This window comes from Rattus rattus, chromosome 2 (genome assembly GCF_011064425.1).
Source record: "Rattus rattus isolate New Zealand chromosome 2, Rrattus_CSIRO_v1, whole genome shotgun sequence".
Classification (NCBI taxonomy): Eukaryota; Metazoa; Chordata; class Mammalia; order Rodentia; family Muridae; genus Rattus; species Rattus rattus.
The window spans coordinates 190,850,186-190,878,074 of record NC_046155.1 but is presented as its reverse complement, the minus strand read 5'-3'; the positions used below and the strand labels follow the sequence as shown (position 1 = coordinate 190,878,074).

At 46.6% G+C, this 27,889-nt stretch overlaps 1 protein-coding gene across 1 annotated transcript in view; it reads right to left on the bottom strand.

Moving 5' to 3' along the window:
* Positions 1–19,065, bottom strand: part of Agpat4 (1-acylglycerol-3-phosphate O-acyltransferase 4) — a 103,227-nt gene extending 84,162 nt beyond the window's left edge. The window contains exon 1 of the mRNA XM_032894707.1: positions 18,937–19,065. The gene's annotated coding sequence lies outside the window, so the exon portion shown is untranslated. The remainder of the gene's footprint in view (positions 1–18,936) is intronic.
* Between the last annotated feature and the right edge of the window lie 8,824 nt (positions 19,066–27,889).

Here is a 27,889-nt window from a genome sequence, read left to right as displayed (position 1 = left end):
CTAGCTGAATTACTACTTCACTGTTTTGTCATTGTGTATTTAAGCTTTTCTCCTCCTTTCCTTTCTTTTACCTGATAGGCTAGGATAACTTGGAACTCACTATGAGGCCCAGGCTGGCCCTGAACTCTGGGATACACTTCTTTACCCAGCTTTGTTTCCGGGTTTTTTGGTTTCTGTTTTTCAAGAATAAATAATGAAGTAGTCAACATTGTGGACATAAAAGTTTTCTTTCCCCTGATTTCTGGGCTATGTCTTTAGGGCCTGCAGGTTTGAAAAACAATCCTTCGAAAGTGTCCAGTGAACACTGTCCAAATACTTTTTATGCTAATGTAACTGTTCTCCTGATTACTGGCAACAATCATTTACTTCTTCAACAATGCCTTACTTCTTCATACCTTAAAACTTGTATCTTGTGTTTCAATTACTTTTTGTTCTGTTCTTGGAGACAATGTCTCCAAAGGTAACCTAGACTGGCCTTGAACTCACGCTCATTAATCTCTTCCCTCCGCAACAAAGAGGGGGAGGCAGAGGCAGAGGCAGAGGCAGAGGCAGATGCAGAGGCAGAGGCAGAGGCAGAGGCAGAGGCAGAGGCAGAGGCAGAAGCAGAGGCAGAGGCAGAGGCAGAAGAGAGGCAGAGGCAGAGGCAGAGGCAGAAGCAGGATCATTTTTGAATTCAAGGCCAGCCTGGTCTACATAGTAAGTTCAAGAAGGCCAAAACTGCAGAAAGAGACCCTGTCTCAAATATCAAAGGCCAAGCTCTTTGTATGTTACAGGCCTATGACATTCAAAGTGAACATTCAGTTTGTTAGTTTTTATTTGGAGCTCTAGAAAGGCTTAACTTATTGTGAAGTAAAAGGATGGCTGTTGTTGTTGTTGTTGTTTAGTTTTAGTGACTGAGGTGCACACTTTACCTACTTCACCAAAGCAGACCGGGCCTCCAGGTTCTCCCAGAATCCCTCAGCAATCCTGCCCCCAACCCTGAACTTTCCAGCCCAGGGGCTGGACTGCCTTTCCCCAGAGGCCCTTTCCCTAGATAATCCAGACATTTTAGTCTCTATTCTCTTGTTCTCTCCTCTCTCAGCTAGCATAGCCCTTTCTCCCCTCCCCCCGAACCCCCCCCACCTTTCCCCAAAACTGAATTCCCTGGCTTTGGTCCTTGGGGCCAGTGAAGTTCCCCACCTGAGAGCAGCTTCCCAATAAACCTTTACTATAATCTAATCTGGTTTAAATTGGCCCATCGTTTTTTCACCGTGTTTAAGCATAAAAAGCTCTTCTTTCTACCCTGATTTCTCAGCCTGCAGAAAACGAGGAAATAGTCACTTTTCTAACCTACCTTTAACCCTTTTTTCTGTTTTTAAGTCTTCATATACCCAGTTCTGAGTTTTAAGGTTTATTTTCCTTTTCCATTGGGGAGGAGGGGATGTGTGTGTGTGTGTGGCGGGGAGGGGGATTCCTGTGAGATCTGACGTTACTGTCGGTCATTACCATTGCTGCTTCTCCGCCTTATTCAGTGAAACCCAGGGCTTTTTCCAAACTGGCTCTGGGGATCCCCAGTCTCCTTCTGAGTTCCACTTGTGTTACCACACACGCACCACAACTGCATGGTTTCTGAGGATGCAAAGTGAGGTCCTCATACTCACACACGAAGTGATTTAACCACTGAGCCATCTCCACAGCCTGTTCTAGTATTTTAACAATAGAATATTCTTTAGAAGGATTTCAGTAAATTTAATCTCTTCCCGTGTTGGTGAATACTTCCCTTTTTTCCCACTGCCATGAGCAAGGCAGTAATGAATGTTGGGCCTGGAATCACCACGTCACCCTGATGTGCACTGCTCCAACTTGGCTACGCCTTAACCATTTCCTCTTAAAAAGCCACACTCCCAGGGATCATGCATGCTCATTCATTTCCTTCTTGCTTTTCTGTGTTTCCCAATCAATTTTCCAAGATTACCTGTCATTTAGTTAATATATTTAAATTTTTAAGGTTCAAAGACTTACAGTAAATTTAAAAATATTTACTATATTTGTGTGTGTATACATGTGTGCACACCACACGCATGCACGTGCACCATATCCATACAGTCCCTGCAGGAATAAGAAGATAGCATTGGGTCCTCTGGAACTGATGTCACAGATAGCTGTGAGCTCCCATGTGGGTGCTGAGAACCAAATCCAGGTCCTCTGCAAGAGAAGCCAGTGAGATATATATATATATATATATATATATATATATATATTGATGAGCCTCAACCCCTCGCTATCATTTTTAATATTCATGGCAAGTTTATAGCCATCACTTGATGGTCGCCTTGTGATTTGTTATTCCGTGTTTACTCAGATGTACATTGTGCAGGTAAAGAATGAAGGTCCAGGGGCTGGGGATTTAGCTCAGTGGTAGAGCGCCTTACCTAGGAAGCGCAAGGCCCTGGGTTCGGGTCCCCAGCTCCAAAAAAAAAGAACCAAAAAAAAAAAAAAAAAAAAAACAAAAAAAAAAAAAAAAAAAAAAAGAATGAAGGTCCAGAGTTCTCTGACTTGATTTCTTCAGCCACTCACTCCATGCTGTCTGTCCCTAAACCTCTCAGACCCTCGCTTCCCCTTTCATCCTTCCTCCTGACCTGACTCACAAAACCACTGGGAAGACAGACTAAGAAAACCGGTGGAAATATCTCGGATGGTTAAAGTTATATATGTCTCCACCCACATGCAATCCGTTCAACGAACATTTATGCGGTACCTACTGTGTGCTTGACAGCACTCTCCCGCTCATAGTAGCATAACTGAGGGTCAGAGCATAGAGGGGAAAGGCATCTTCCAGAACCTCAGGGCACTGTTTCATTTGCCCTGTCTCAGTGGTATGATTTAGCAAATCCTGAGGTTTACTGAGCAGACTTAGAACTTCCTCTCCTAAGCCTTGGCCCTGAGCCCTATGCTAATCAGAATTTCATTAAAGATCATTGCCCAATGGCCAGAATGAAAGCAGCGCTGAGCTCAGTGCTGAAAGCGAGCCTGTTCTGGCTACAGCTCCCGCTCTTCTCGGAACTCCATTTCTAAGAAAGCAAATTCTGGCGGCTTGGAGACTCAAGAAACACAGGTGACCAGACCTCCCAAACTTCTCAAGTGGTAGAGCATACCACAGGCCATGTTTGCTTTCTGGAGGGCAGTGCTAACATGGCTGACATCACATGTGATTCATAGATGTTCCAGGCCTCCAGTGGAAAAAGATGGCTCAGAGGTGTACCAGCCACATAGGCGTGAGGACCTGAGTTCACAGCCCCCAGCACTCACATAAGAAGCAGATACAGTGGTGTGCACTGCAATCCCAGTGCTAGGGAGGAGAACACAGAGTTGCCGGCCTGGTGTAATGAACATACCCCAGGGTCACTGAGAGACCCTGTCTCAAGAAATTAAGGCTGAGAAGTAAGCACAGAGGTGGCTGGTGTCAACCTCTGGATATCACACACACATGCACACACGTGTATATACATACACACACCCACTGCTCTTATAGAAGACAAGCCGTAAGCATAAGTGGCATAGGTCCACACGCAGAAGTGGGCAGATGTGGTTAAACAAAGCAAATGAATGAAGCCTCACGCAGAAAGACCTGAGGGAATTCCTGTTACCAGGAAGAAGCATCCATCGTTAGCCGTGACAAAGCAAGAGCCCTGGTGGATGTCAACACTGTTGAAGCATCTGTGGGTGGTAGAATGGACCTTCCTATACTCATACAACCTCTGTGAGACTGGAGCAGAAACAAACGTTGATCCAACATCACCCTCACCCCGAGCACAGCCAGCAGACGGGAAAGGCTGTGGCACCATCACTGTGACTCTGCAGACAATCTACCAAAGAGGGTGCCAAGCAGAGGCCTGGGTGCCAAGCGGCAACTGCCTCCATTGAGAAAAACCAGGCTTGGCATGAAGTCTCAAAGGAAAACTTGGCCAGGTCACAGGGCAGTTTCCCTTCAGGGAAGGCCACTCTGAACGCCGGAGATTAAATTCTCTGCTGTCCTCCACGATAAAAGCACTGCTCCCCAATGGATGCAATGGGTGACTGTATTCACCAGACTCACCAGGGTACAACTCACAAGACACTTCATGACTCAAATAAGTGAGGGAAAAGACAGGGGGGTAGCTGCCTTCTGATGGCCAAGAGAGAGTGGCACACAGGAGACACTGAGGAAGCGTCAATGGACAAGAAATGGTTTATTTCTTCACTCATCACACTGGTTTGGAACTAAATTGCTCCCCTCCCCCATAGAAGTAAAAAAACCAATGTCCCCTTTTCTAGTTTTATGTCTGGGAGACTTCCAACTTCCCCAGAAGTCTATCTATAGCATCAAACACAAAGCGTGCTGTTGAATATTTGAGGACGGTGACATGTGTATAATGTCAGCACCCAGGAGGGAAAGGCAGGAGAAGCATCTTTAGCTACATAAAAAAGTTCAAGACTGTCTGGAGAGGTGGCTCAACAGTTAAGAGAACTGACTGCTCTTCCAAAGGTCCTGAGTTCAATTCCCAGCAACCCCATGGTGGCTCACAACCATTTATAAATAAAGTAAATAATCTTTAGAAATAAAAAGTTCAAGATCAGCCTGGACTAATAGTAGTTCTGGCTGGTTTTGGGTGTCAACTTGATACAAACTATAGCCATCAGAGAGGACGAAGCCTCTCTTGAGGAAATGCCTCCATGAGATCCAGCTGTAAGGCATTTTTTCAGTTAATGATCAAGGTGGGAGGGCCCAGCCCATTGTGGGTGGTGCCATCCCTGGGCTGGTAGTCCTGGGACCTATAAGAAAGCTGAGCAAGCCAGGGGAAGCAATCCAGTCAGCAGCACCCCTCCATGGCCTCTGCATTAGCTCCTGCCTCCAAGTTCCTGCCCTGTGTGAGTTCCAGTCCTGACTTCCTTTGGTGATGAACAGCAATGTGGAAGTGTAAGCTGAATTAAACCCTTTGTTCCCCAACTTGCTTCTTGGTCATGATGTTTTGTGCAGGAATTACAAACCCTGACTAAGACATGGACTATATGAGACCCAACTCACAAGCCAGTTAGGTACAACAGCAAAAATTGTTGAAGCTCCTTGAATCTGATGACCCCTGCAGTGTCTCTGTAGAGGAAGTTGCTCCAGTTGCCTCTCTCAGCCCTTAGTGAAGAAGTGCTTGTCTTCTACAGAGAGTGCTGAGGTAGAAGTGAAGGGGCAAAATGAGTGGGACTTCTGTCGTAGTTAGGGTGCCATCGCTGTGAAGAGACACCATGACCAAGGCAATACTTATAAAGGACAATGTTTAATTGGGGTTGGGTCACCAATGGGGTTCAGTCCATTATCATCATAGCTGGAAGCCTGGCAGGCAAACAGGCAGTCATGGCGCTGGAGAAGCTGAGAGTTCTACATCTTGATCCAAAGCCAGCCAGGAGACTCACTCTGCCCAGACTTGGGCATATAAATGAGACCTCAAAGCCCACCCCCACAGTGATACACACACCCCTTCTAACGAGGTCACACCTATCCAACAAGGACACACCTCCTCAATAGTGTCACTTCCCGTGGGACAACCACCCCAACCGTGAGTCTAAGCGTGGCCGAACCTAGTCAAACAACCACACCTTACTTCTGATAGAATTCTGGATAAGAGATAAGGGCAGTAAAATCACAATTAGGTAAACACTAAACCAGCTCCAGATATAAACTGTCTACTGAACGAGTGACTGAGATGTGAAATACCCGCACTGTGGTACTGTTCACCACAGCCAAAGAACCAAGTACTGTGCCACGTGAAATATGGTAGACCCCAAAGAGGCCCTGGTGCATGAGCCGAGCCAGAACCAGAGTAAGATAGAGTTGGCCACTGGCATGCAATAGCTCATAAAAAGCAAGCCCAGAGCTAGAACCTTGGACCCAGAGATCCGAGGAGGGTTCAACTGATGGGGTACAAAGGGTTTAGGGAGCAACCGAAAGTTCTGAGCTGGGTTTTGGTGATGGCTTCTTAGTAAGTTCATGATGATTCATCCAAACTCAATAAACTGTGCATTTCAAACGGCTGTATTTTATGGTGGAAAAAAAAATCTTATCTCAAAGTCATAAAGACTCTTAAATGAGGGCCAGTGACATTAGAGCACTGGTGCTTTGACCTGGAAATCATGGTCCCTTTGTGGGATGAACGGCTCTTTCACAGGGGTCGCCTAAGACCAAGAAAAGACAGAGATTTATATTATGATTCGTAACAGTAGCAAAATTAGTTACAAAGTAGTGATGAACAGAATGTTATGGCTGTGGGTCACCACAACATGAGGAACTGAATTAAAGGGTTCCAGCTTTAGGAAGGTTGAGAGACGCTGACAGAGAGGGAAAAGGAACGCTTTAGGCCTAACAATCTGAGTTTGATCCCCAGAACCCACATGGTGGAAGGAGAGAATCAATGCTCATAAATTGTTCTGTGACTGCATGTGTGCCATGGTGTGTACACATACACACACACACACACACACACACACACACACACACACACACGCACGCACACGCACACGCACACACACACTCACACGCGCGCACGCACGCACGCGCACAAGAGGAAATCTTTGAGGATGAGAAGTTCAACTAATTTTCCTCACATAGATGTAAAGGGACCAGAAAGAATAGGAACAGTGGAAGAGAAAACGGGCCCAGACAACCTCGTCTCATCATCTGGTTCTTAGAGGAGGCAAACAGAAGCCTAGCTCTCGATGCGCCTGGCCTCCCAAGCTCCGATTTTTCACCGGAGACACAGGATGTTAGGAGGTGACACAGTCTGTCAATTGCTGGTACAGTAACGGCACCCTTCCTTTGGTGTCATCTCAAAGGACTCACCAATGACAGCCCTGATGGCATAAAGGAGTTCAACTCATAGGGATTTAGTTCTGGTGTGCACAGTGCTGGTCCAGAAGGGTCTAGCACTCCCTAACTACAGTTCTGGCCTTTACACTCCAGATTTTTTGAAATTGGGTATTTTCTTTTCTGTTTCCAGCCTTGCCAGCTTCCCTAAGACACCCCGAAGACTAAGAACCCAGGGCTCCAGATGAAGACCTTAGGTCCTCCTGCTCTTTAAACAGTGATCTGTCTTTGTGGGAACACTGGGGGGAAAAGTCAAGAAGGCAGGAGTTCCCCTTCACCCTGGCCCGTCCTTTCTCGTCTGAAAACAAATTTCCTGCAGATGAAACCGTGTTATCACAGTTAGCACAGTGTTATCAGCCATCGGCACGGTGAAACTGGGTGTCTCGAGATTTGATGCAGAGAGTCATCCTTTCTATACTGAGATGACACCATACAAGCTGGCTGTCCCCGGTGGCAGCCACATACTGCATCTAACCCCCACACTAGAATAAAGGTGCCACTCATGACTCTTCCGATATATGAGACCACAAATTCTCAAAGACAGATGATGATGGTTCAAGATGGAAACATTTATTTAATGCATGCAAGTACACTGTAGCTGTCTTCACACACACCAGAAGAGGGCATCGGATCCCATTACAGATGGCTGTGAGCCACCATGTGGTTGCTGGGATTTGAACTCAGGACCTCTGAAAGAGCAGTCAGTGCTCTTAACCGCTGAGCCATCTCTCCAGCCCTGGAAACTTAACTTGATTCTGTTCCTTAAAATATGCCCTGGCTGCGGGAGTAGGTTCAAGGTTAGCCTGGGTTACACGGTGAGCTCTTGTCTCTAAAACTAGCCCCACCACAATTACCTCCCAAGTGTCCAGCTGCCTTGGGATCATAAGCTAGGAAGGCTGCCCAGAATTCTGGGAGGCCTGTGTGCACCCTCCACAAACTGGCACAAGGGAGACCTAGTGAACTCTAGACTCAGTGCAGGACGGGCTGGGAGGATTTGAAGCCTGCCCAAGTAAGAAGGTAGGGCTCCTTTTCAAGGACTATAAGGAACTTCAGGACTAGGGGATATAGTGTGTTTCCCAAGGCTGGATCCTACACAGTGATGGAACAGCTGACGAGTCTGTGAACTTGCCCCAACCTTAACTGACCCATTTTCCCACAATCTGACCAATCAGGATGACATCTGTAACTATCATAAAGTTCCCCTGCACCATCTGAAAGAAACTTTCAATTCGGGAACTTGTTCAAACGAACATGTGTGACCTCTGCCCCAGGACTACCCAGAGCTGACAATAAATATTCAGAACTAGTGGTGGTTGGTCCCTTCCGCCCGCTCGATGTTCTAGAGGGCAGCAGGGCTGCAGCTCCCAAGTGGTATGACCACAACAGAGTGCAGGCACTACGCTCACCACACTCACCTACCTGAGGAGACAGCTTTCCCAACAAACCTGGGTCCAGAAGGCAGATGCTCCCCTTCCAGCAAACCAGCCAGCATTGCAGTGTGGACAGGCTGTGTTTTCTAAACTTCCACAATATTACGATACCTCTGTCAGGTAATGTATATTGATCATAGAAACACATTTCTAGACTACTGGAACTTTCTACCCTAATAACAACACTCCAGGAAACAAGCAAACAAACAAAACCAGAGGAAGAGGGGTGTTCCTGTGATGAGACTGGTCTGGTTTCTTTTTCCCCCTTTACTCTTTACTTATGAGTGGACCTTGGCTGTTTCTGCGTTCTTATGACATGAAGCCCTAAGGTCACAGTACCCGAAGGTGCTGCAGTGTGAAGCACTGACCTTGACACCGAGGCAGGATCCTAGAGCCAAGAGGCAGTTTGTCATCACAACATGAGCAATCTCTATCCATGGTGACAGGATTACTGGTGCTCAGAAAGAACAGGGTGTGTCCTAGAATAGCCCAGAAGGGGTCCACCCTAGCAGAAGTGGGGAAGATCCCAAAAGGTAGGAGGACGGAGACATAGGCGAGAAAGGACAAACCTCCACTAAATGTTTCAGTGGCAGAAGAGAGGCCAGGAATGAAAAGCAGCCACGGCAAGTGTTGGGGTGACTGTCTCGTGCAACCACACACAGCCTCTTCTAGGACTCAGACTCGCCATCTGGATACAGGCGACACAGAGACAGGAAGGAAAAGCAAACATCCATCTCTCCCCAGAGTCACCAAGGGACCATCCAACCTGGTTTTCTCCTCAAAAATTTCCAGAAATATTCCTCTAGCCGGGGGGCTCATAACTAAGTCCTGAGGGCCTTGGCGAGCCTTGTTTTTTTTTTTTTTTGGTTCTTTTTTTCGGAGCTGGGGACCGATAGCCTTGTTTTAATTTGTTGTTGTTGCCTTTTCTCCAGGATTTATTTATCTGGGAGGTGGGGCACGCATGCTCCAGCGCGTCTGAGGATGTCAGAGGCAAGCCCGGAGAATGTGGTTCTCTCCTGCATCTGTATGGAACACGTCACTGGGCTTAGCGGCAGCGCTTAACTGAGCCTTACTTGCTGGGTCACACCACAGGCCAGCTTTTGGTTGTACTAATCAGGATCTCACGGAGCTCAGAAAGCTGTCTGTACTTGGAGATGGCCTTGAACTTTTGATTCTCCTGTTTCTTCCTCCAGAAAATACAGCCACACCTGGCTGCTTTCACCTTTCCACGGGGGCCTAGAGAGAGTGGTCCAAGTTAGGACTGAACACCACAGAGGGCCCCAGAGACCGGAGCCTTAGTTACAAAGTTTCCATTGACCCTGGACTCCTTGCTGACCATGCAGGAAACAAAGGCAGCACTCACAGGGACATCAGATGAGCCGGCCCCTTGTGCCAGTGGCAGCTTGCGCCAGGGGGCAGCTCCCAATCCGAGTGTTCAAGGTCTCATGGCCAGTGAGTTGAAGGCTATTCACGGGGTCCAATCCACACTGCATGCCCTGGCTCTGCTTCCTTCTGCACAGCGCTGTGCCTCACAGTCCCTAAAAGGCTCCGTGTGTGTGCAGATGCTGCCCCAAGAGTGGCCAAATTAAAAAGCAGGCGTCATCCCCGGTTCTCGCTAATGGAGTGTCTGGGTCACATGACTGGCACTGTTGACTGGCAGGTGGAAGCTTAACAATGAGTACCGTTAGAGAAACATCAGCTGGACTAGAAGCTGGCTCGGCACCCCAGGACACAGCTGGATCTGACCTTACAGAGTACGCAGCTGAGGAAGGGAAGGAAGCAAGGTGGGGGTTGTGGAGGCCCGGGGACCACAGTCCAGCCATTGAAGAGCAGAGAAGGAAGGTGAGGGAGCTCAATGGAGCAAAAACTAGAACCAATAAACAAACAGCTGGGCATGCTCAGAACCCGCCAGTCTTCTCTCCCAAGCTCACTAAAATGTTAACCTGTTAGCCCTCTACAGTCAGAGGCCAAATCGGGATTTAATTGACATCTCGAAATATTCAGTATATGCTTTAGTCTATGTGATTTTTTTTTTAATCTTTCCCATGAGTCAGTGGGATGAGATGGAAATCAAAAGTTTGCCATTTTGCATCTAAGAGGAGTCTAGATTCCCAGGCTGTGCAATGTAAGCGTGTGCCGTCATTTTACAATGCCGTGCACAGCCAAGCTGGGCTGCTTGAGTATTCTTAGCACTGAGACTTCAGCTCATTAACCAAAGGGCATCAGCTTCACGTCAGGCCAGAGGAAATAATACAGAACCTTCACAGGCAACCGAGAAAGCATAAGTTGACACACGCGCTTATGCAAAATGCTCACCATCTAGTGAGCGTTGACTGAGGGACATTGCTTAGTCAAGTGACTACATGACAGTATAGAGCAGTATGTGACACGTGGCAGTTGGAAAGAACAGCATAGAAAGCCTTCCCTTTGCTCCAGAGTGTCAAAGAGGCCCTCAGGACAACCAGTCACCAACTCCTGGATTCTCTGACCTGCTCCCTCCCTACCTCCACAGGCCTGGTGAGGCCTCACTGAAGTGTCCACTTCCCACTGGGCCAGCCTTGTGCTTCTTCCTAGACCACAGCACCTCTCAAAGCTTACCTGTTGACCAGTCCCCTCTGCCACCCAGCCACATTCCTCTCCTGCGTGGTGTCTGAACCTCTATGGTGGTTAGTGTTAACTGTCAATGTGACAGAATCTAGTTACCTCAGAGATGGGAGTGCCTGTGGGAGATTATCTCCACTGCCTTAGTTGTGTTAGAAAGACCTGTCCACTGTGCTTGGGGACACTTTCTGGCTAGGACAGTAGACTGTAGGGATGCAGAAGAGGAGGTGGAACATCAGTGGGCATTCTAAGCTCTCTTCTCCCTGGCTGGGAAGAGTACTGAGTGACAGTGTGCGCTCTTTGTTTTCTACAGACTGCAGACGTATGGAGGCCGTTTCCCTCAGGCTCCTGTGGCCTTGACTCCTTGTATTGGAGGGACTGTGAGGTAATATAAACCCTTTCTCCTTTAAATTGCCTTTAGCAGAGTACTTTACCACAGTGACAGACAAACAAGAGAGACTGGTTACGTTGGCTCAGGAAAAGCAAGTACACTAGGTGGTCTCTAGGAAGCACTCCCAGACAGCACACTGGGTGGGGGTGGACAGGCAGGTCTCATTGCTGGTCCCCCACAGGGCTGTCCTCATGCTCCTCACCTCACAGTGAGAAAGCGATCTACATAGGCTACTGCCTTTCTCCAGGACAATGACATTCGTTCCTTCATGAACCCCTGTGGCAGGCAAAGGGCACCCTGAGTCCAAGGATTTAACCAGAAATGTTATGAGGATGGAATCATATGCGATGGCGGAATAAAAGACTTGCCCTACTCACACAAATCTTCAAGGCTGGAAAGACAGATGAGGAGATGTGTAGATAGGAATCCTGTGTCTACCAGAGCTAGCCCACAAAGCTCCAAGTCTCCCAGTCGTTGGAAGTTGAGGCTTCGGGGCTACAAGGTTCGCAAGGCAGTCAGGGAGGCCCTTGTGTGGGCAGCACAGGGTCAGAAGCCAGAGAGAAAGAAAGGCTTGCAGTTGAAGTGGGCATTAGAACGGGACCTGGCAGCTGACTGTTACATTCACAGAGGCATAAGACCAACGCTGCAGAAGAGAGCAGAGGCAGGATTGCAAACTGTCTCCCCTAGTTCTCTGACATCCGTCTATTTCACCGGAGGGAGGTGGTTCCTGACTCCAGCAGGGCTGGGCTCTACCTGAACAGTGGGAGGTGCTTGGCAGAGCCTTGTCTGACCACCCAGGCCACAACTGCTCCTCTAGCAGTCCAGGGAGACTGACACCTAACACTACTGCAAGTGGGTGACCAGGATAGAAGGTGCGAACCGTTTCAATATGGGCTTGTTGACTATGCATCCGCTTTCCGTGTAGCCTGTTATTATTTTTCAATTCTTAAGCTAAGTATCTAGGAATTTAAGTTTGTTTGGGGAAAAAAAAATCTATGTGGGCTGGGCTTAGGCAAATGAGCCCTAAACAATTGTTTCCTTTGAGCCAGGGAGCAAGCCAATGAATTTCTGCATATAGAAGTCCTGGGTAGACATTCTCTTACACAGAAAGCAGCTCTCAGCTTTGGAGGAGATGTTATCCCTTAAGGATGTATCTGGCAATTTCTGGAACATTCTAGGTTGTTATGACCTCAGTGGGAGAACTTACTCCTGGCATCTAGTGACCAAGGCCAAGGATGCTATTATCAGCCTACCCTGCACGCAACAGTCCTGCAAATAGGAGTTACTTGGCTCCAGATACCAACAGATGATTCCTTTAAGGAACACTCTGTGGGAGGGCCTGACTGGGAGGCACACAGATAGGGGAAATCTGACAGCCTTGAGACCATCTTTTCTACAGCCAAGAACACCTAATCCACACTGGCTGCCATGTTCTGTGGTTCCCTTGAGAAGTCCACACTGTCCATAAGGACCCAGCACAGTAATTAAGGTGGGGCGTGAAGAAGTAACTATTTTGTGTCGTAACCGTGAGTCCACAATTAGAAGAACGGCTAGAGACGGTCAGGGAAAGAGAGAGATGGAATCAGGGCTACAGAAAGGGGGGGGAGGGGAGAGAGAGAACGCTATGATGGCTTATAGTGACTGTCAACGTGACAGCACCTAGAATTATCTCGGTGACAAATCTATGACAGAGTTTGCAGGTGGGGTTAACAGAGATGTGAAGAAATTATTTCCAGGTGCATAAGGCTCTGGTCTAGACAATAAGGAAAAAGTGAAGTCAGCACCAAGCTTCATTCCTCTCTCCCTCCCCCTCCTCCCACCCTCCCCCTTCCCCCCTCCCCGTCTGCCTATCTTTCTGCCTTATAAATGCGAATGCATGCATCACTGAAAGATGCAGCCCATACCTGCTCTCGAGTGCTCCTTTAAACTGTGAGCCAAAACAAACCTTTCCAACCTTAATTTGCATTAGTTGGCCATTTTACCTCAACACCCAGGAAACACTAATCCATAAACTGCCTATCTCTTCTTCTAAGTCCCACCACCTACCCTTCCTCACGGCGGGAGAGGAGAGAAGGAAGGAGCTAGCCCGACTTAACAACCAACTGGGACCCAGGACAAAGGTCCTGACAGCTGCATCGATTGTGTGTGTTGAGCTGCTGCGTCCTGGGCAGAAGATGTGCTTGGTTCTTTAAAATTTCATCAGTCTCGGTTAACCTCCTGCCCGTGGGGAATTGACTGCTCACACGGGGCTCAGGGAGATGGGAAGCAAACCAGATTTCACTCCTGGGTCAATTCATTTCTCCCATCCTCGTTTCAAAGTCTGACTGAGATAAAGTCCGGCAGCACCTTCATGGTTCACAATCTGCCTTTGAAACTGGAAAGCCAGGCTCCATCCAGGCACAGCCTGCAGGACTAGGGCAGGGGTCCTTAACTAGATGGAAGTGACTCGGTGAGGCTGGTTCATGGAGTAAACCCAGGTCTTGAAAGCATCACTTTGGCTCTTACCAAGCGTATTGCCAGGTCTTTTCAGCTATGGTTTCATCACAGGCTCCTTTTCCCTTCCCCTACCCTCTCCCAGATAATTACAAGGACACACGTTCTAGAATCGAGAGTTGCTTGTCTCACACGCGCCGTTTCTCAACTCCTAAAACACTTCTCTGTCCCGCAGTACTTCTGCCGACTTAAAAATAAGTTATGAAAGGCATGCGAGGGAAGATCCATGGGAGGTTTGTCTGTTTTAAAAATAAGCATTCTTTTTTCCTTTGGCAGGGATGCATTTCAGTTGGTTGAGGGTTTCCTAGAAGCACAAAGCGAGGGTGGGGAGAGCCCATCTCTACCACTGCCTGAAAAGGGCATCATTGAAGGAGGGGGTGACACACGCCTTTAATCTCAGCTCTGGGAGGCAGAGGCAGAGGGATCTCCATGAGTTCCAGGTCAGTCAAGGCTACACGGAGAAACCCTATCTCAAACAAACAAACAAACAAACAAACAAACAAACACAAAATTCGGAATGTCCACCCTCTTCTAGGCCAGAGGCTCTCAACCTGTGGGTCGCAACTCCTTTGGCAAACCAGTCTCCAAAAATAGTTACATTACATTTCATAACAGTAGCAAAATTATGGTTACGAAGTAGAGTCAAAAGGTAATTTTATGGTTGGGGATCATGACAACATGGAACGTGTGTTACAGGATCAGAGGTCGAGAACCAGTGCTCTAGGCTATACTTGAGACTGGGGGAGAAAAGTCACCATACCAGAATAAGATATATCATCTGTTGCTCAGAGGCAAGGCTCTGGAAAGGAAGAATTCGAGTTCAAACCTCAACCCAGTAGTTACCATCCCAGATGAGTCCCTTAGTTTACTAATCTTTATTGTACAATGGACAGTCATGATAGTTTTTACATGTAAATTTGTTAAGGTCACAACTCAAATTGGCACGTGTAAAGTTTGAACAACCAACAGACATATAGGAAGCCCTTGGCAACGGTGGGCCTCCGCCGCGTAAGGGTCCCATAGGGTGACCAGTCTTATCAGTGTGTCTGCGTCACCAGGCATTTCCCAAGCCTGAGGGAGGAAATCACTTCCTGCAAGACTTTCAGTGCCAGCTTAAAAGCACCATGAAGGCCAAAGATGCTCCTTCACTTTCAGATCCAGAGCGGAAACGCTCGGGACACGTGTGTATGACACGTGTGCGACAGGGTCTAACCCAAGCAGAGCGACAGCAGATTAGTTTGAGGCCAATCTCATCGGAGATTAAGATAACAGAAGACTCAATAACTATTTCCCCCCAAGTTCAGACAGACAGAGGAGGGTGTTCTTCCTGGTGAACTTTGTCACACTGCCATGTCACTTCTAGGCTGAAGATGGAGACAAGAGAGTCAGATCAGTCAACTGAGAAAACGTTCTGACTCCCGGAGATACACAGGTAGGGCAGAGGTTACTGGATGCTCCGTGGTCCTGAGGTGAGCTGCTGTTGCTACAGACTGTCTGAGGTCTGTGAGAGATCTGGACTCTTGTTTCTACTGACACCACATGGGTTAGCCTCGTGTAATGGGAAGAAAGCTCCAAAGAACACGAGAAATTAGGTAAACCAATAGACATAGACTTTAGAAGCAAGTAGGCCTTACAAAACAAAACAAAACAAAACCTCCTGCATCTGCTGCAAAGAGCCACAGTCCCCACAAAGAGTGGGGGCTAGACATTCACTCTGCATAGTCTCTTCCCCTATGGATTCAGCACTCGGAATCCCATCCTCCTGTTCTATTATTATCAAATGTTTCCCAGACTTATGCTCAACCAATATAGAAAAACACAAGAAAACTTGAAGCGGGATGAGAGTCAACAGCTAACCGCTCCCCCGCCCCCTGCCCAGTGCCATCTATATTAAAAAATTGTTTGTCAAAACGACATTCACGGCCATTAGCTAATGAATGTTTCTACCATTATCTCCAGGACTCAGGGAGCTTCCCGTGGTCCCTGCTAGCTCGAGATACTTCAGCAGCACATATCCATAGCACGTAGTGTTACAACAAGGGCTTGATGCTGTTCAATGAATGAATGAAGGAAGGAATGAATGAATGAATGAATGAATGAATGGAGAGAGAGCCACCAGACAATGAGGACTGCTGGAAGTATGGACACTAATAGGCCTTAGGGTCTAGAAAAACACTAGCAGAAAAGAAAAAATATGAGCAAATTGGCAAGAAATCTTTCTGAGGTAAGAGTGCATTCTGGGGGAAAAAAAGCAGGTTCAACATAAACCATCCTGATAAGGCATTTTCTTTTGCCATTAGGAGTAAAAAAACAGATTGGATAGTCTTTGAAATCTCTTAACACCCGCCGGCAAGGTGGTTTAAATCTAACTGCTTAACTGGGTTGTGTCTGACACACAGTAGACACACAATAACTACAAGTCACAAGGAGAGGGAGGCTCCCCGAAGCAGAAGCCCTCTTTCCCACAGCCCTGGCAGAATCCTTGCCTTCCCTGGAACTCACTGGAAACCAAATTCCAGAGTCTAAGACTAGCTTTCCAATGCTAACCTGAACTCATCCAAGTTCTCCTGATGGTAGAGTATTACTAAGCCAGGCTTAACCTGTATTTCATTGGTAAATCAAGAGCCACTCAGAAATGGGCATGTCTCTTTCCCTCAGCACCAGACCTCCCTTCAGAACACAGCACGTAAGGGGTTGGGGATTTAGCTCAGTGGTAGAGTGCTTGCCTAGCAAGCGCAAGGCCCTGGGTTCGGTCCCCAGCTCCGGAAAAAAAACAAAACAAACAAACAAACAAACAAAAAGTAGCTACACTACACAAAGTATCACCTTAACCAACTCCTCTTCTGAGTACCCATAACTTAAGGCAATGGCTGGAATGATGAAAATGATACCCCCCTTCCCTGCCCTCCCAAGCTTCCAAGACAGCCAAGGTCATAGCCTGGCTTTCTGGGAGTCGCCTTGGAGTACTTTGTTTCCACACAGCTCCAGCTGTCTCCTACAGGTTAAACAAGTTACTCTTTATCTGGATATCAGAGAGCTGTCTGTTCTGTTTGGTGAGTTGCTACTTTGGCTTTGCAATGGGTTTGGGTCTTGGGTCTGGAAACTGGTGAGTGACAGGCTGAGACTAGCATACTCCTCATGTGCTTTGGAAGGTCCGACTGTAAGTCCATTGTCCTGTCCGGCAGCATGCTAACTTATGCTTAGCAAAATGAAAGTTGAACCATTATTCTGAGTATAGTTTTTATGCTCTGTACCCTACACCTAATTCTCCTGTCAGTTTTTCTCCAGTTAGACTTGTTTGTTTTGAGGGTTTCTAGGGAGGGATGTTAGGCAAGTTTTACCACCAAGCAACAGCCCCAGCCTTCTAATTTTGTGCACTCTTCTTTAGCTCCCATTTGCAGAGAACTTTTGTATCTGAAATGCTTAAGACCTCTGGAACTGTGGTCAGTTTTTAAGACAGAGAGATGACACTGGGGAGATAAGGAACCTTCTAGAAACTACCAGTCCTTCCCGCTTCTACATAGCCGAGGGGCTTAGCGTTCCAAGCTATGGTTTGGGCTTTAATAGCCTGAAAGTAACCTGAGGCCTTTCAAAGTCTTACTACAGATAATCTCAGTAATACAGGACTCTATCGGTACCATTAAAGAAATAATTCTGATATTGGGCATGCACATTACCAGAAGAGGGCCATTACCAAGCTTTCTTCAGAGGTACTGAATAAAAGCAGCGCCTAAAACCACATCTGCTAATGGGCCTGCCTGGACACCTTCTAAACGGTGTACTGTTTGTCTAGCTTTATCCACCTCTGCTTATCACTGGGTAGGTGATAATTTCCTCTCACATCTTAGGTTTTTTTTCTGAAGGTTTGTTTGTTTTTTTTCCTCCCTATGTGGACCAAGAGGATATCATACCTCTAACTTGGGACTCTTCTTTTTTTTTTCTTCTTAAACAGGAGCCTTACCCACCCACCCCCATACACACAGTCACGCATGTTCAGGAGCTGGCCACCCTTATACACAGAGACACACATGCACATATCCACATGACGTTTCCCTCCTCTTGAGATAACTTTTCCCCCTAGCTGAGGATGCTGACTGATAACTTCAGATGAGCCGATCCTTGCCAGGTTTGGAAAGACTAGAGGGTAAACACTGGGTAATCCAGGTGAGAACGCCGAAGAACAATACCCTAGAGACCCTGCTGGGCAGTTAGCATTTCTTCCGATAACTGAACTTTGATTTGTGCCTAAATGAAGTTCAGACTAGAGCCAAGACTCATCTTATACATGTTTAGACTTGTGGGCGAGCCTTAGCAGCGGATAACATATTTACCAGTGTGAATTATCGGGAACTTTCTAAAACTTTATTGCAAAGCCGCATCTTCCTATAAAGAGTTAACCTCTCCTTCCCCTCTTAGCTTGTTTAATACCATGTCTTAAGAAATGTTTAAGTTTCTAAAAACTACCCTTAATACTGGAGAGCTTCATAAACATCAAAGAACCCCCTTTTTAAAAAATCCCGACATCTGATGGAGAACCCAGAAGCTTAAATTTAAGTAAATAAAGCGGTGATTACAAATGCCTGTTTCCTTGACAACTCCCCTCCCCCAGCCCTTCTGTGATAGGGAAAAACCAAAATGAAAACGAGAGGAGGGGGTATCTACAGAGTCACGCTGCGTTCCAGCGAGGCCCAGCCAGGCCAAGCCCAGGAAGGAAATACAAATAAATCAATTTAGATCGGGACTGTATTTTGTGAAGTATATTTTTGTGGTTGTCCTAGAAACACCAGAGACAGAAGAACGTGTTGCACGAACACAAAAGAGAATCCGTGTATGTAACAGGCGCATTCTCTACACCTTCACGGTAACCAAGAAAATGCTTCCACCCTGGAAGGGGTGCTCTCAGAGCCCCCAAAAGCTCCTCACGATCTGGCACAAAGCAGTGGTCACGAAGCCCCCGTGCTCCTCCCCCCCGCCACCTCCCCCATCATTTTCCCCAACCCCACCAGCATCCCATCCAGCTCCGAGCCTTTCCCTTCCAAAGTACGAGGAAAACCAGCCGAGCAGAGGGACCCCTGCCAGAGAAGGGCATCGGATCATCGCATGCCCCACCCCAGGAGAAGGTGCCTGGAAATGGTACCAGCACCACCTACCTCGCTCCGGGCGGCTCTTTGCATTGGTGCTCACTAGCCAGAACTGCGAGGCAGGAACCTAGGGTTCAGAAACTGCCTCTACTTTAGAGAAGCTGTAAGTCAGCCAACACTGGAAAGAAAAAGCGAGACTCCACCCAAAGGGGTGGACCCTTCGGGAAGGGAAAAAAAAGGTGGTCCTCGGCTGACGTCTCTCCCCACCCATGTCACTTCCTTTTAAAGCTACGACTTAGCGGCTACTGGGAGGGAAGCTCGGACCGGTGTAACATGAGTCACCCTCTTCCAATGAGTGTAAGGAAGTGTCCGGCTTGGCCTCCTGTTGGAGTCAACAGGGTATTGGAATCGGGGAAGTCACCCGCATGGATAACAAAGCCATCTCAGTGGCCTGCCGGTACTCGCTCAGCTCAAGAGCCCTGTTGCGTCCCCGTGCATTTGGCCTGAGAAACCTCGGCCTCCTACCCTGAAAATCGCCCCTCCCGCGCTGCCCCCCCCCACGCGCCATTTCATTCAGGGAAAGAAAAAAAAAAAAAAAAAACAGGATAAAAGCTGAAGCCAGAGCACTCTAACGCCTTGCTCACCTCTCCTGGCCACCACTCCACCAGCCCGGAAGCCCAGAGCTCCCGAGACTGAGACCGGCAGACCTGGGATGCCTGGAGCTCCTGTGTATAGATGCTCTCCCTCCAAAGCTAGGTGCCAGCCGGTTGCCAGAGCTGGCTACCTCTGCGAGTGCGCACGAGCAGGCAACACGCACGTGCACATGGCATTTACACTCCGGTTAAATTAGCTAGGGTCTGAGCAGACCTTTTTAACCGAATAGAGTCACGAAACTTTAAGGAGGGTGATTGTTGGAAGTGAGCCAAGGCCAGGTCTGTGACATTCCTGGAAAGGTGGCTTCAATCGCTGGGTGCCTTAAAGTGCCCTTCAAATACACGTTGTTCAAGACACCGTCCGCAGATGTTTACGTATTTACAGAAAGAATGCCCGGTGGTCACTGTACTCTCTCGATGCGTTAGCAGTACTGATGAATTTCTCAGGGCTGCAGAAACGCGGCAAATAGCTTTCTGTGCAGACAGGAGCCAAGAGGGAGAGTCACTCAAGAAGAAGGAAACAAGGTTTGGACTTTGACATTCTGAAGATCATCGGGAATGTGAGAGAAACAAAACAGAATGGGGTGGGGGGTGGGGGTGATGGGCATAAGGAAGAATCCAAACCAAAAGTTGTAGGGAGTAAAAATTAACTTGATCTGTTAGTAAGGGCTATAAAAGTTGTTAGTAGGGGTTGGGGATTTAGCTCAGTGGTAGAGCGCTTGCCTAGCAAACGCAAGGCCCTGGGTTCGGTCCCCAGCTCCGTAAAAAAGAAAAGAAAAAAAAAGTTGTTAGTAAAAAGTTTCTTATAAGTACTGGAGAGATGAGGGGGCTCAGTGGTTAAGAGTGCTTACTGCTCTTGAAAAACCACAGGGTTCAGTTTTGGGCATGCGCATCAGGCAGTTCACGACCTCTTAACTCCAGGGAATTCCAACTCTCTCTACTGGTGTCCAGGGGCACCTACATGAATGTGGCGTGTAAACTCACATAGGCACACACAAACACATAAATAACATAAGTTACTCTAAGCTTTTGTTTTCGGCATCCGATGTAACATATAAGAGTTCTATGTAAACTCCAACTTCTAGAACGTTGTGGGGAATTGTGAGTCCAATGCCAGCTTTGGCCATATAGTAGTTTCAACACCCCCTCTCCCCAATATAATTCTCTTTTATAACTTTTCAAGTTATATTTTGTGATTCTATTGTTGATGGGAATCAATGAGTTTTCCAAAAATACTTTCCAGATAGCTAATTTTTTTCATAGTTGCATTTTGGATGGAAATTTAATTTTAGAACTAGAGAATTGTTGCTGGATGCATGGCACACGTCTTTAGTCCAAGCACTCCAGAGGCAGAGACTGGTGGATGGATCTCTGAGTTTCAGACCAGCCTGATCTACAGAGCTAGATCCAGGAAAGCCAGAATTATTTAGAAAAGCCATCTCAAAAAACAAGTAATAATAATTAATAATAATATCATCTAAGACTTACATAAATTTACATTATACTGATTACAGTACAGTGAATGATTTTGGTGAAAACAACAGGAAATTAAAAGTTTGACAATTGCAACTCCTGTCCCAAGCTCAATATTTAATGTTTTTATTTCATTACTATGGTTCAGTTCCAACCCTTACTATTGCTAAGGCCTTATGGCCTTGTCTGTTAGCCAATGTTGCTAAGACTTCATGGTCTTAGGATGGCACATCCGAGGGAAGGGAAGGAAAACACCATTTCTGACTATTAAAGTGGAATCCCAATGTCAGTGGATTGAATCCTAGGCATTTTATTTAGAGTCCCAATTAGAATCTACCTTCTAGGCCTATATTCACAGAGAATTATAAACATTTCTGTCATAATCTAAGAGTCCAGCAAATATCCCTTGGGAATCCATGCCATAAAACCAAACGAGACAGTGTTCAGTCTTCGACAGGAAAGAGATATAAACAATTATGATGCAGATGGACACAATGTCTCAAGTGTGTAGGGGCTCCACAGCGGTCAAAGAAAGGGGAAGGGGAAGAGGGTGGGGTTGTCAGCAAAGTCTCTTACTTCATTTCAAATTCTATGGGGAAGGGCCCTGTCTCCATCATTATGACAGAAAGAATTATTGCGAAGAAAACAGTTCAGGCTGAGAATCCCTAACCTAAAAATCCAAAACTTTCCAAAATCCAGAACCACTAGAGCTTGTGGGACCTCTACCTCTTGTATGAGGCCCCAGTCAATGTGTAGACATGCTAATTATTCAATGGTTCCTTTATAATGTACATATAAAGTTAATTTTTTTAAAGTTTTATGCTTCGGACCTGGAGAGATACCTCATCTGTCAAGAACACTAATTGTTCTTCCAGATGACCTGGGTTGATTCTCAGCATCCATAACTGCTTACAGTATCAGAGGTTCAAGCCACCATCATTATGGTGGGAAGTACCATGGGTTGTAGTTCACAACTGTCCACCTCTAGTCTCTGAGGGCACCCGGCACATATAGGCATGTAGGCAAAACACCCCCCCCCACACACACACAAATTGTAAAGAAGTAAACCCTTCTTTTTTAAGTAGCTTTTGCTTGAGTTTTTTTTTTTAAAGTGTGTGTGTGTGTGTGTGTGTGTGTGTGTGTGTGTCCTGTATCTGTATGAGTGTATGTATGTATCTGTGTCTATGTATGCATGGACAGTGCAAGTATGTCTGCGTGTGCACATATGTGTGGATGCATGTGTGGAAGTATCTGTGTGTGTATGTATCAGTATGCGTGTGTTTGTGCACATATCTATATATGTGTGTGAGTGTGTATATGAATATATCTGTGTGTATGTATCTGTGTGAGTCTGTGTGTATGTGTATGTGTATGTGTATGTGTGTGTCTGTGTGTGTATATGCATGTATCTGTGTAAATATATGCCCATGACAGCATAAGACCTCCTGGAGTAGGAGGAGTTTGAGTTGCCTGGCGTAGGTGCTGGAATTGAACTCAGGTGCTCTGCAGGAATAGTGAGTGCTTCTGACCACTAAGTGTGTCTGTCTTAGTCAGTGTTCTATTGCTATGAAGAGACCATGACCAAGAGAAAGCATCTAATTGGGGCTGGCTTACAGTTTCAGAGGTTTAGTCCATTATCATCATGGTGGGGAGCATGGTGACTTTGAAGAAGAGGTGCTGGAGCAGTAGTTGAGAACCACATCTGGATCTATAGGTAGGAGAGGGGCACTGGGCCTGGCTTGGGCTTTTGAAACCTCAAAGTCCACTCCACTTGACAAACTTCCTCCAATAAGGCCACACCTACTCCAACAAGGCCACGCCTCCCTGATCTTCTTAAGTAGTGCCATTCCCTAATGACTAAGCACTCAACTATGAGAGGCATTCTTATTTAAAACACCATACCCAGTGTCCAGCCCCTTGTCAGGGTATTCTGTCATAGCGACGGGGAACATCTTTTAACCTTATCTAGAAAACCACTCCCAAACCTGCCCAGAGGCTGTCTGTCCCCTCTGAGATTCTAGTTCCATCAAGTAGACAATCAGACTTTCATACCTTCTCTGTATAACAAGTATACAAATATAAACTATACTCTGTGTAGTATGTAGTTCAGTAAATATCACCCCAAATTCATGTCTAGCCAGAACCCCAAAATATGACCTTGTTCAGGAACAGGCTCTCTGTCCATGTGATCAGCCACAATGAGGCTGGAAGTGGAGCTTAAAGGTATAGCACTTGTTCAGAGGCACAAAGTGTGGGGTCTATCATTTATACCCTGGGGAAGCAAGAGAGAGAGAGAGAGAGAGAGAGAGAGAGAGAGAGAGAGAGAGAGAGACCTAGTCCTAGGAATTAGGATGAACCCTAAAGTCAGAGGCAGACTGGATTGTCGACAGCAACAGTCCTGCTAACACCACCACCAAAAGCTGGGCAGACACCAGGACAGACCGTTCTTTGGGGCTTCCAAGGGGACCAGCCCTGTTGACCCCTCAGGTCCAGTCTTCTGGACACAGAGAGCACATACTGTTCATGTTTTAAGACACATGGTATGTAGCCACTCGTCATGGGAGCCCAGGGAAACCAAAGTAACACAGGCAAAGGCCACTGCACAGCTCAAGACAACTCTCCCCGGGGGAAATGGCAGTCTTCATTTGCTGTTTTATATTAATTGCCTCGTGTGCACTTCCTGCAACATACGCGCATGACTTTGATCAGAAAAAAAAATGTATGGAAAAAAGAACAATCCCGAGATGGGATAAATCACTCAATGGTTAATTGCATGTTCTGTTCTTGCGGAGGACCAGAGGTCATTCCCAGTACTCATATTAGGATACTCACAGCCATGGCCTGTAGCTTCAGTTCCAGAGGCTAAGACGCCCTCTTCTGGACTCTGCAGGCACCTGCACTCACACAGGCAAAACAGACACATAATTTAAATATTACAATGAATCTTTTATAAAAAATGGTCTAAGATTTCTAATGAAGTTAGGACAGAAGCTAAGGCTTAACTGATCCCAGAGCGTACATCCCTGAGGAAAGTGTGTTCCTAGCCCTTTGTGCAGGGAGAGGCCTGTGTGTCAGAAACACTTTACTGAACCAGACTTTGGTACTTACAATGACTTACAGTGATGACCGCCACTCGTGAGAATGAGAACTTACATCCCACGTATTTAGCTGCTGCATTGGGTGCTTGAATTCCGGGCAGCATTACTTCAGATCACTCATTGTTTAACGGAGGTGTCAGCTCTATGCGGCCCATTTTTGTTTCCCTTTGCTTGCTGTTGGGAACATTGATATGGATATCCATATAGATAGATTCATAAATATTTCACATATATTCACATATATACTTATAAACAAGGGATTCCCCTTGTCATAAAACATGAAGATCTCACAGATTTGCAATTGTAATATTCTCACTGTAGATACATTTAGAAACTGTGGCTGCCTAGAGGGAGCAAAGGAAAATTGTAAATTAATCAGGTTAATTTGATATTTGGAATGTATAATCTTGTATTAATAACTGTAAGTTCCAATCAACTCTATTTAAATTGTGTATATATATGTGTGTGTGTGTATATATATACACACATATGTATATTAAACTCAGGACCTTCTTTATACTAGGTAAATGCTCAATCATTTCTCACCCCTGGCTTGCCTGCTTGCCTGTACTATCCATCTGTCTGTCTGTCTGTCCATCGTCTATCTTCCATCTATCTATCTAATTTAATATGTTTACTAACAGAGGACTAAAGCTAATTTTCTGCAACAAACATTTATTGTCATGAATTAACATGTTGCATTGACAGCCTTTGAGCTTGGATCGCCATGGCTGACCTCCCTAGGATGTGATCATGTTGCCTGGAAGCTTGTTAGAAATGCAGAGTACAAGGCCCCAGCCCAGCCCAGTGAAGAAGAAATTAGATTCAAAGAGCATCTTTGGGAGCTGGAGAGATGGGTTTGGTGGTTCAGAATGTGTAAGTCTCTTGAGAATCTGAATTTAGTTCCTCATAGCATGCCACCCACTCACCTCACAGCTTTGGCAGACAGCATGCTGTGGAAGAAAGAACGTTGCCATCTCTGGGTGCCACAAGACCCCACCCCCACCCCCCAATCCTTACAGTAAGGCCTACCTCAAACCTTGCTTTGTTACCTACAGTAAAGGAAACTGAGTCCTTCCTAAAGCTTCTGACACCTTGCCTTGCTTGTTTACGTAACTATGGCGGTGCTGGGACCTAGTGGGACAGTGTTCAGGAAGCCTCAATGGTACTGTGGGATCGCAAACAAACAGTCCTTTCTAGTCCCCATCCCAATCATTCATTCGCCTGCAGATTTGTCCCTCCGGCTGACACAGCAATTCAGTGTCCCAAGCTGTTTATTCAGGTACCTGATGTTCTCTTGTAGACAGTCTAAAGGCCTTCACCTGAGTAAGTTCCAAACAGGGTCTTTAAGCCCCTTGGACTACTGAACTAGAGACCTGTCCCTGGGATATCGGCTTTTTGCTTTGCTTTGTTTTTGTTGGGGGCACTGACAACAACAGTGAGTCTCTATCCTTCTCCACGGGGCCAGGCCTCTGTCATTCTGAGGAGACTACAGAATCCCTCAGCATTTCAGCTCCTCATAGAACTCAGACTCCTCTGGCCCACATACAAGGCCCTTTATGATCTGGCCACACCTCTCTACCTGTTTTTCTCTCATACTCTTCAGTGGTTTCCCTCTCCCCCAGCCTTCGATAGTGGGCTATCCTCTTCTAGCCTTTGCTTAGCCTCTCTGCTCAGAGACAGAATTTCCTTAAGCTGATCGCTGTTAATGCATGTGTTATGGTGAAATCTACCTGGCTGTTTTACATGTTCACTCCATGTAGCCTGTGAAAGCATAAAACTCTATTTTATTCCCAGTTTTCATACATTATAAACACCCACACCTGACTGTCAATGCCACTGCTCTAAGACATGTAGCCCAGGCTAGCCTCATACGAGCTACACAGCTGGCCTAGAATTTATGATCCTCTTGCCTCTGCCTCCTTAGTGCTGGGTTTATAGGCATCCACTACTGTACCTTTAAGAAGGAGGTTTAACTTTCTATAAAGCCATCTTCCCCTTGTTTGCCATTGCATCCATTCCCAGTGTCACAGCCACACTTCATTTAGCTGTCTTCAGAGTAGGTTCAGAAATTCTAAATCACAGTCGGGCGTGGTGGCTCATGCTGGTAATTCCAGCACTCTGGAAGCCAAGGCAGGAAGCTGTGACTTCAGGGCTAGCCTGGGCTACACGGTGAGAGTCCATCTTTAAAAAGGCAACTGTCTTAGTCAGGGTTTCTAGGCCTACACAAACATCATGACCAAGAAACAAGTTGGGGAGGAAAGGGTTTACTCAGCTTACACTTCCATGTTGCTGTTCATCACCACAGGAAGTCAGGACTGGAACTCACACAGAGCAGGAAGCAGGAGCTGATGCAGAGGCCATGGAGGAATGCTGCTTACTGGCTTGCTTCCCCTGGCTTGCTCAGCTTGGTCTCTTGTAGAACTCAGAACTACCAGCCCAGCTATGGCATCACCCACAATGGGCTGGGCCCTCCCCCCTTGACCACTAGTTAAGAAAATGCCTCACAGCTGAGTTTCATGGCATTTCCTCAAGTGAAGCTCCTTTTTCTCTGATAACTCGAGCTTGTGTCAAGTTGACGCACAAAACCAGCCAGTACAGCAACTGATCTGTGTTTTTCGCCTGGCACACTCTAAACAGATTATCTTGTCTGAGCCAGGACTGCCTTCTCTATGCTTCTGAGTGTTTTTCCTGGTGTTCTTCTTGGGGTGCTGTGTGCTCCTTGTCTTCCCAGGCTCTTTACATTGTTCTATGGTGTCCCAAACATACCCTATCAGATGTCTTTCTATTTCCTAAGCAAGGAACCTGAAAGTGACTTGTTAAGTCACTTCAACTTTATATATAATTTTTAAAGATTTGTGTGTGTGTGTGTGTGTGTGTGTGTGTGTGTGAGGAGGGGGGGTTGGGGGAGAGAGTGCACTGTCGCTGTCTTCAGACACACCAGCAGAGGGCATCGGACCCCATTACAGATGGTTGTGAGCCACCATGTGGTTGCTGGGAATTGAACTCAGGACCTCTGGAAGAGCAGTCAGTGCTCTTAACCTCTGAGCCAGCTCTCCAGCCCCTCGCTTCAACTTTATATAGCCAATAAATATCAGAAGCAGAAGGTCAAGTCTGAAGGTGTATTTAACTCAGAGAACCACATGTACATGTGTGTGCATGCATTTGTGTGTGTGTGTGTATGTGTGTGTGTGTGTGTGTGTGTGTGTGTGTGTGTGTGTGTGTGGTTCTAGTTTGTGGTATTGGGAATTGAACCTGTGCCAGGAAAGAACTCTACCACTCAGTGACATTCCAGCCAAATTTTGTATGACTTTTCCTGAAGGGCGCCTTACAAACAAATGTCTATTCTCACCAGACAGGGCACCACAACACACCAAAAATCAACATTCTACCCGAGTCCAGCTTGGCAGATTTATGCACTTACAAATGGGAACATGGTCAAGGCGTTGCTCATGGGGGAGCCCGACGCATGCGTTATGGTTCTTGAAAGCCGTATTGAAAGCACTTTGTTATATTTCCTGATATTTTTTCCTTCCCTCCCTCCTCTCTCCCTCTCTCCTTCCTTCCCTCTCTTTCCTTCAGTCTTTCATCCTTTCGTCTGATCCTCCCTTTCTTCCTCCCTCTCCTTTTTTCCCCCTTCCTTCTTTCATGATGCTGGGGATGAGAACACAGGGCCACAAGCACAATGGGTGAATGCTCTACCACTGAGGTACACCATAGCCCCATTTTCTACTCACATTCTTGCTTAGAGAGAGGGAGAGATTAAGATTATCACCACTGCCATCGTTGTGTGTGATA